An 8,396-nucleotide genomic window follows, 5' to 3' on the forward strand; every position below is an offset into this window, starting at 1 on the left:
TAGGATGTTATAATAAGACTTTATGTAGAATGTTATAATAAGACTTTATGTAGAATGTTATAATAAGATTTTTATGTCGGGTGTTACAATTAGATTTTATGTAGGATGTTATAATAAGACTTTATGTAGAATGTTATAATAAGACTTTATGTAGAATGTTATAATAAGACTTTATGTAGAATGTTATAATAAGATTTTTATGTAGGATGTTAAAATATAATTTTATGTAGGATGTTAAAATATAATTTTATGTACAATGTTAAAGAAGATGTAATTATTTACCTGTCTAGCTTTATATAATCAAAGCTACAAAATACATCTTTCTCATTACTTGAATATAATTTATAAAGAACAATTTTTCCACAAGTTCAACAGAGACGTTTGCCAGAAACAAGTCTTGTACAATATACTGGAAATTCATACGATTAGGCCTGACGTTAATTTTGTTATATGTATCGTATGTTGCCGGCAATTTTATAAGCCTATTCACATCCCGGTAGGATTGTTTTTGAAAGATGGGGCTAATCTCCACCGCTTCGCGACGACAGTGTTAAACTAATACTTGTAAGTGTAAAACAGTTAACTTAGAATTGTTTCTCAACTACCCATGGAAAGTTTCATCATACACAGAGCCACAACATACCCATCGCAATGACCACTGACGTTGCTGTCCTGGAACTACGTGTTTTCTAGCCTTCGGGCCAACTGGAATTGTTTAGCTCTGTGTGTAGAGGTACAAGTAGCGGTGGCGCGCTTGTTGTTGTTTAACTTTCAAACAGGATTTGAAGTTGGTTGCGGAAGCCGCTTGTTTAAGGAATAGCAGAAGCAGTAAAAACAAAACAAATATAACATTTCTGATTAAGTTGAGAAGTAAAAAGTTACCAGAATTCGGACCTCAAACAGCGGTGACGTTATTATTGCTGTCGTTCACAGGTAAATATTAGCTCAACAACAGTACACAAGTTCAAGGAGAGTGGTTACTAAGTCTTGAAAGTTGAATTTGAACACGTCAAGCTGTAGGGTGGGAAACATTCAATAGTTGGGAGGTATGGAGTTCGAGGGTAAGTGAACTCCAGCTTGGGCTAATCTATCGATGCAAGTCTGGAAAATGTGAAGATACCAAGTTTTTTCTTTGTTTATTTTTCTATCACAGTTAAAACTGTTGTTAGGCTTAGCTAACATCGTTTGCTGCGTAAACATATACATATATTTACTGACCAAACTCTGTGATTTGATTATTTTGATGCAACAGAAGATTTGTGGGTTACTTTAACCGATTCTTTAACACAGAAGCTCTCCACATAGAATGATTTTGATACATACAGCACGTCTGTTGTAGGACTTGACTGAGTGATAATTTTTGTAATAATTCGCACTTCAGGTGAGTTCAACGTTCTACTTGAATCCTTTCTAAAATAGTTTTGTTGTAAACTTTATAGCAGAACATTTAGTAAGTTTTAAAATAAGCTACTGCCACAAATGAATAATAAACAATGTAAAAATAACAGTACAGTGATCAACCAGAGTGTGTGTTGGTTCTGAAGTGGATAGAATTTAATGTGTGATATTTTAAATGTAATTTAGGTAGAACTAGAAATATATGTCAGAATTGGTTTTAAAGGTAAATCTATTATATAAGTAATTTGAGTATAACATTGAAACGGAAAACTGTTTTAAAACAGTTACGGATTTCAATAAATAGATTTATATTTATTTTTGTTCTGTAACATATAAACACAAAAACTAATATTTTACAACACTACAAGTGTCAAGATTCGAAGTTATAGAGGTACTAGTACTACCCAATTCCAAATTATAAAGTGGTTTAAATATTTCAGTTTCTGACTTTGTGATGGTAAGATATGAAATTTAAATGCAAGGTTTGTTTATATCTCACATTACTAAAGAAGTAGTTGTGCCATTTCCATTACAGCTCTCGACATGAATAACATAAACAGCTTCTATTTCGACTACATTATATTTGATCTTTATTTATTTATATTTAATCTTACAACACACCTCGACATCAGGTGATGACTCACAATAACTCAGCTGTTTGCTCAATATAAAATGTAAACTTGATTTCACTAGAGTAGAAATATTAGAAGCTACCTCCACAAACTTGCACAACCTGTGACAAATTTTACTAAACTCAGTTATCAACTGTACACGCATATTTCAGTGATTAATTCCATTAAATGTCCTGTTTTTGACGTAACATTAACATCAGCTATTAATTGAACTAACCCATTAGTTGTTAACTTCATTAATCTATATTTGTATATTCAAAAAATAAAAAGTAATTTTATTTCATCAACAATTTCAACTTTTGGCTTCCCTTATCCAAAACACTAAACACCAATTATTTCTTATGTAGCTATCAACAGCCAAATCTTCTAAAACATTAGTCGTCGTCTCCAACCGTCATAACATAAATAACTAATTCACTAAAACATATCTATTGTCTCTAGTAAATCGTTAATTTTTGACTCGAATGAGACGTTAATAATTGACTTAGCAGATGTACTCGTGCGAAGTTTATGAAAGTTATTTATTTCCAAAATATGCTAGTGGCAATCTAAACTACTGAAACTATGAAATCGATTCATTTTAAAAGAAAAATAACAGCTTCTTCACACACCACCAATCATTCCCAGTTGATTCAACCATATTCGATAGGTCCGAATGCAAAAACTTAGAAGCTAGATGATAAACACACAAACTTCCTTCAAATTATAATAGGATTTCATTATGATAACTTTTAACTCCATAAGGCATCTGTGTATTAAGTGATCGTATAGTACGCAGTAGATAGTTTACAAGTAGTTTCTATACAAATAGTGATTGTACAAAAAGATTCTGCAGAAGCTTCATTAGAGCTTTGCTGACTTGAGTTAAAAAAAAAGTGAAATTCGTGTATCTAGATTACAACAAAATACTTAATTTCCAGTCTGTCAGAAGCGGAGCAGTTGGTATAATGTTTCATGCTTTTTGAATGTTTGTTAATATGATAACTTGAAACCGAACTAGGAAGCTGTTTCCAAAATTAATATATTAATATCTTGAGTTCTGATTGACTTGTTTGTTGTTAAGAGCAAAGCTACAATATAGGCTATCTGCGCTCTGCCTATCACTTGTACCGAAACCTGATCCTTATCGTCGTAACCCTGCAGACTTATCGCTGAGCTATTGGGAGGCTTGAGTCCTGAATCTAGAATATAGTTTGGGGATTACAAATTGTGATTGTAAAATAGGTTTGTTTCCCCAAGCATGAAATGATTTATGGAAATAGGTTAAATTTGGTTAGTGTTAGAAATTTAGAAATCGGGCACAAAGAGTTGCTTCAAAACATTTGGGGGTCATTAACTCGTTTAATCATATTTTCGTATAATAAATTGTTCAAAACGTTTACTCAGTTGTGTAACGGACTATATAGTGAACTGTACGTTGTAACTGGAGGAAAATAACAGGAATTCTGTCCATTGAAAACTTTTGGACTCACTATAAGGTAACTAAAAAATATTTCATGTTAACGAAGTAGGCGTTTTAATCACTAGTTAAACGAAGTACATTGGCAACAGTGTAGAATGAATGACTCTGCTCCACAGATTTTATACTATTCCAAAAGTTAAACGTAAGAATGACTGGTATGAAATAAAAACATGTTACTAGAGTATTGTCCTATACAAAATTGCCCCCAGTGGTACAGCGGTATGTCTGAGGACTTACAACGCTAGAATTCGGGTTTCGACACCCGTGGTGGACAGAGCACAGATAGCCCATTGTGTAGCTTTGTGCTTAATCACAAACAAACAAACTTAAGCAAAAATGTTGCTGTTAATAATAGTAAGTTGACCAACTGCTTACATTGTCTTATTCAGTGCAACGCCACCTACTTTTCATTTTATTATGATTACAAATTGATCACTAGAAAATGTTAAAAAGAAAACAACCTAGAAAACAATAATGCTTATAGTATTTTGGCACTTGTGTGTAAAGTTAAAATCATAAATAACATTCAACATTAAACTGGTACACAATTTTATTTAGGACTATCTATGGCCTTCAAAAAGTTGACGACTCTACATGTTTCGACGTTACAACGTGATCCTGATGACACAAATTTACTTCAATGCGAACACCTACCATTTTCTTAAATGTGTTAGTTTCAGTTTCCATCACCAGAGTCACAGTAAACTTTGTGTTTGCCTATTTCACAAGAGCTCCTTGAATGCTTATTATTAGTCGCATGTCTGATAATCGTTTCTATACGGGTTCGTTTTCAGTATCTGCATTTTTTGTAAACAGAGCGTGTAAATATTTAATTTAAAGAGACATAATTTACTAGTTAAATAACATATTAGCTTTTTAAAATATCTGATATTTTTGTGTTCTTTACGTTAATAGTTAAATTTCAATGAGCTATTCGATATCTTATGTTTTAACAATGTAGCTCGTACTTCTGCATGTATAGTTTTATTTAAATACTACATAACTCGTGTTTGGTTTTCCTACAGTAACAACACAACGATAAATATCTCTGAATTTTAATAGACTTTTCAGGGTTAGCTGTATGTACATGCAATTTGCTCGTTCTGAACTTTTTTGACACACCTCTTTATGACGTAAACGATGTTTGTAAATCAGTTACAAACACCTTTAGAAGGTGGCAGTTGACAAGTGCCAATTTCTGGTGTTTACACGAACGTATTTTATATATGGTTGAGATTATAGTTTTAAAAAGTTGGATAGTAAATCATAATTTCATTAAAAACGTCTGTTTTCGTTATGCATGTCATGATGTCACTGTTCGAATGCTTTTAAGGTACATTATATTGGTGATTATTGTTTCTTTATTATATATATATATATATGTATATATATATTGGAAATTTGTCCGATAGGTGTCATCACATACTTTGTGACTATTGCCTTTGATTAGTACAAGTGTTATCCTGTGCTTTTCTGGAACGCAAAAAAAAAAAGACTACAACCTAATCCAGATCTTTCACGAAATTGATAGTAATAAACTCCTAGACTGTTAACTGTGGTGATTAATAGGTAACCAGCAGTGATGTGGTGCTAAATTTAGAAAAGAAGTGTCGCCAAAATCTCCCGTACCCTTCCCCGACAGAGCAGCTGGTTATCAAACTAGTTACCCAGTATGGCCAACATGTTTACTACATAATTAGAAATATAGAAAATCATTGTGTGAGGTATGTTATTGTAAAGCAGCAGTAGATGCAGTATCAGAGAGCTTTGCGCTAAATATAAAACTTGGTTTTATATAAAGTGTCCCATGTTAGAAGCCCATCGATCCACATTTAAATGTATGAGAAAGCAACATGAAAAATAATCTATATTTGAAGTGTGGGAGCGGAGCCCCCCCCCCCCGAACCATGAAATGAGAGGTCGCATTCTCTCTCGATTCGGCACAACTACACCACTGCCAGTGGCACTGGTAACCGGTTTCAATGTCACTGCTGTGAACGTTAGCCTGTTAATTTTACTATTTAACGTTAAGATATGTTTTGTTTATATACTGTATATTCTTCAGCAAGTTACGGTATAATGTAACTTACTTTTATTTATACTTAAAACTCGATTCAGTGTATTAACAGTGAAAGTAGGCCTAACTTAAATAACGTTATTTTGGATTTGTATTGTTCTGTGTGACAGTAGAGTGTTAGCACTTTTCTATGCACCATCCATGTTTAGTTATGCGTTATCTGTCAGTTCTCATAAATCCAATTGAAAGTCCACTACATAATGATATTACACATAAGCATTCAATTACGGCCAGTATTGTTTACTTTTACATGGACCACTTTGTTACAATGGAAATTGAGATGTTGGATAATAGTACGTCACCACGTCCATTGAACTAAGTCCAATAGACGATGAATGGAGTAGTTGGCATGACAACAGGGGATCTGGAACTTTTTTATTATAAAGTGCGAGTAACTTTCAGTATACATAACTACTGTTAAAATGTAAGGTAACTTGTTCTTTAGAATTATAATTTTTGTTACATTTAAAATATTCATTGTATTCTTATGCACAATTTTACTTTCCTTGTTGGCGAAGAAATATATTTCATTCACTATTATGGGGTTCCACACAAGGACAAATAGTCTATATTATTATGATTTAGTAATCCGTATAATATGCATCACCACGTACAAACTTACACACAAATTTACAAAATTTTATTAAATTCTCCTAATTAAAGAGCGTTTAGCGCCACATGGTATTAGCTTAAGCAATTAGCATAAATAATGATGCTTGATACAGCTCTACCGATTGCATGGGGGTGATGACAAGAAACTGTTAATGTAAATTCCATGGCGTTAGTGTAAAGACAGCTATTAACACTGTTTTAGAGAAGGAAAAACTACCTCCATATATTTTAAAGAATCTGGTTTGGTTGGTTCTGTAAAGTATAGGTTTGTTCCGAATAACAGGGTTGCGACCCCAAGGCTAATGTTGATTACTATTGAGTGTCGCTTTCTTATTTGGTGTGGTTTGTTGGTGTGTATTTACAAAAAGTCATGATATCTAATCAAAAACGCCTTAGGCGTGAAAAAAAAAGTGCGGCCTAAAACTGATTCAGTGTGCGACTTCAAGGAATGAAATCAAAATTGGCGCCCAAGCTGGTAGCTTCATTTATAGTATTGATAAGAAATGTACAGCAAATATTCATTCATTAGTTAACTAGGCCACATATTTTGTTTTACTCACCATCATACCTCAAACTGAACAAAAATCGCGCTCTAACTAATGAATGAATATTTGCTGTAAAATTCTTATCAATGCTATAAGTGTAGCTACCAGTTTGGCCGCCAATTTTAATTTCACCCCTTTAAGTCGCACGCTGAATGCTTTCAACCTCGTGAGACATTATAGTTAATATCGTTAACAGCGAGGATACTCAACTGACGAAACAATATATTCAACCTTTATAAATAGAAACGTATATTTAATTAGCTATAATGAGTACTACGTTGATTTGTAGTTTCGATATATGTACATGTAGATAAAGACACACTGTCATAACGAACTCCCCAGGAATACCTAATACTTAGAGATCATTAAATCAGAAAATTAAAACTTAATGATTAGAAGGCCCTGAATTATCAGATAGATATATTTATATTAATTTTTGTTAGTAATCCTAATAACGTCTCATAAGGTTTGATCAGTTGAAGAGATTTAGGTTAGCCCTAAGTTCTCATACTAAGCTAACAATAAAGTTAATAATTATAATTCAAAAACTATTATGAAGCTATAAACAGTTATATTTAATTAAACTAACTATAAGAAATACTGTATTACTTATATAGCACATAAAGAATATCATTTATGTTATTTGGATCCACACAGCATTATATAACACGAAAAAATAAATGTAAGCCGTACATCTGTTTGCACTAATACTCAAGCCATTGATGGATCCAGAGGGGGCCTTCCCCCCTTTTATGGCGAACTAAACAAAAATTATATGCAAATATCCATTTCATGTATTTGCAGACTCATCATGCCCATCTTTGGTTTGCATGCATTTAGTAATCTAAGTTCTTCAGGTGTTTGCAAATGTATGCTGAACAGAGAGGAGGGAAGGCTAGTGAAGCCAATATAACCCCCGGACCCCCTCGCTTTCGATTAACTCTGGATCCGCCACTGGAAGCTCGTGGATGTTACAAAATTTACTAAAATGCATAAGTTTCTGGTTGGATAATTATAACAATATTTTGTCACTGATGTCTTAACACTTTATAACTCTTTCACGGCTATGGGCAAATATAACCAACCACCTCCAGAGGACTGCCATGGGAACATATATATCCTTTTCTATGGCCATGGCATTTCGAAGTTTGTTACAATAAATAAAAAGTATAACCTTTAAACTTCCCCCAAATTTACTAGTTTCAGATGAGCAGTAAAATATTAAAACATATATTTTTGTTCTTTAATGTGTCTAGAAATAATCCTGACACTGGGAAAACTTCTCGTGTATAATCGTGACAGTGAAGCAAGAATTACTGAAGAAATGTGAGAACGAAACCCATTTAAGGTTTCGTGAAAGTCTAAAAATTGTCAGTCTTTGTAACAATTGAATCGAACCTCGGATTTTAGTATTTTAAGTCCGTAAAGTTACCGCTGACCCACCGGAGGACATTTATTTATATGTACATTAGGCTCACATCAATCTCGACGTATGTTTACATGTTACAGTAAAAATAAAAATAAAACAAATAAAAAGATGTACCCAAGACACCTGTTTGCCTGTTTATTATATATTGATACCCCCCAGTAGCACAGCGGTATATCTGCGGACTTACAACGCCCGAATTCGGGTTTCGATACCTGTGGTGGGCAGAGCACAGATAGGCCAT

At 33.2% G+C, this 8,396-nt stretch overlaps 1 protein-coding gene across 3 annotated transcripts in view; it reads left to right on the forward strand.

The window, feature by feature from the left end:
- Positions 1–827: 827 nt before the first annotated feature.
- The window catches only part of LOC106466087, a 101,331-nt gene continuing 93,762 nt past the window's right edge, over positions 828–8,396 (forward strand). For 2 of the 3 annotated variants that reach the window (XM_022394040.1, XM_013926330.2), the window contains exon 1: positions 828–1,381. The gene's annotated coding sequence lies outside the window, so the exon portion shown is untranslated. The remainder of the gene's footprint in view (positions 1,382–8,396) is intronic. The other variant, XM_022394041.1, reaches the window with a different exon arrangement.

This window comes from Limulus polyphemus, unplaced genomic scaffold, assembly GCF_000517525.1.
Source record: "Limulus polyphemus unplaced genomic scaffold, Limulus_polyphemus-2.1.2 Scaffold2146, whole genome shotgun sequence".
NCBI lineage: Eukaryota > Metazoa > Arthropoda > Merostomata > Xiphosura > Limulidae > Limulus > Limulus polyphemus.